Source organism: Emiliania huxleyi (assembly GCF_000372725.1).
Source record: "Emiliania huxleyi CCMP1516 chromosome Unknown EMIHUscaffold_117, whole genome shotgun sequence".
In the NCBI taxonomy this organism is placed as follows: Eukaryota; Haptophyta; order Isochrysidales; family Noelaerhabdaceae; genus Emiliania; species Emiliania huxleyi.
The window spans coordinates 220,881-222,280 of NW_005201421.1; positions in this window are offsets into that span (position 1 = coordinate 220,881).

Below are 1,400 nucleotides of genomic sequence, written 5' to 3' on the forward strand. Positions count from 1 at the left end.
GGTGCCTCGTCCGAGACACTTCCCAGACACCTCCTAGAGACTTCCTGCTCTACGAGTGGGTCAAGCGGTGCCTCGTCCGAGACACTTCCCAGACACCTCCTAGAGACTTCCTGCTCTACGAGTGGGTCAAGCGCTCTCTTGTCTCCGAGAGCAGCACCCGCACCCCAACGCTCACTCACCGTCTCGTCTCATGGAGCCGTCCGCCGCCACAGGTCCCTCCCCGAGAGCCGCACCCGCATCTCGAAGCTCAAAGGGCCGCGAGCAGCCGAGGCCCTCGCCTCCTGCTCGCAGCCTCCGCCGTGCAGGCCTCTGTCGTCTCTTGACCGCCTTCTGCGTTCACAGGCGCTCGCCTCCTTCCTGCAGCCCGCGTGGGCAAAGGCGACCGCCGGCAGAAGGCGCGCCGCCGCGCTCGAGCGGGGCCGGGGCACGGAGCTGCCTCGCGCGGTCATCTTCTCGTCGCGGCCGATCGCCGACTCGATCTTCGCGCGCCACCTGGCGACGCGCCTCTCGCCGCTGCTCTCCCTCTCGTCGATGCACGTCGACGGAGGCCTCTCCTCCTCGCCGGAGGCAAGCCCCGAGGCGCGCCCCCCTCCCCCCCCCCACCCCCTCGGGCCCCGCCGGCCCCGCCCCGCCACCCAAACTCCCTTGCCTCCCCCCTCGCTTTGCACGCGCCCGCTGATCGGCGAACCTCGGCGAAGCTCGGCGAAGCTCGGCGAAGCTGTACGCAGGCGCGCCTCGCACACTCGCTCGGGCTGCGCTCGCTGCCGGTGGTCGCCTTGTGGACGGAGCCAGAGGAGGAGGGCTCTCCGCTCGACAAGGGCCGCGCCACCCCCGCACGATCCCCGCGCGATCCCCGCCATCCGACCTCACACACACACACACCCGCCCTGCCCCGCATCCCCCTCCCCTCCCCTCCCTCTCCCTCGCGACTGCAGCTCCTCCCTGGCCCGCCCCCGGCCCCATCCCCGCGCCTCCCTGCAGGCCGCTCCCCGCCCCTCCTCCTCGAAATCTCCGAGCGGCCAGACGCGGCGGCGCGCGAGGACTTCGTCGCCCGCCTCCGCGCCGCCGCCGCGCCCGCCGTCCCCCTCCTCTCGGCCGCAAACTTCGGCGCGCGGTGCGGCGCGGCGGGGGCGGCGGGCGGGGAGCAGCCTTTCTGCGTCTTGCTTTTCGTGCCGCGCGGCGGCGACGGCGGCTGGCCGTCCTCGGCGGTGGGCGCGCTCGCGGCGCTCCGCTCCCTGTGGCGCAAGTCGCAGCACGGCGGAGGCAGCTCCCTGTTCTCGAGCGGGCGCGTGCGGCTTGGGTGGGTGGACGCTTCGCGGCAGGAGCACGCGCCCGTCCGAGAACAGGGAGCTGCCTCCGCCGTGCTGCGACTTGCGCCACAGGGAGCGGAGCGCCGCGAG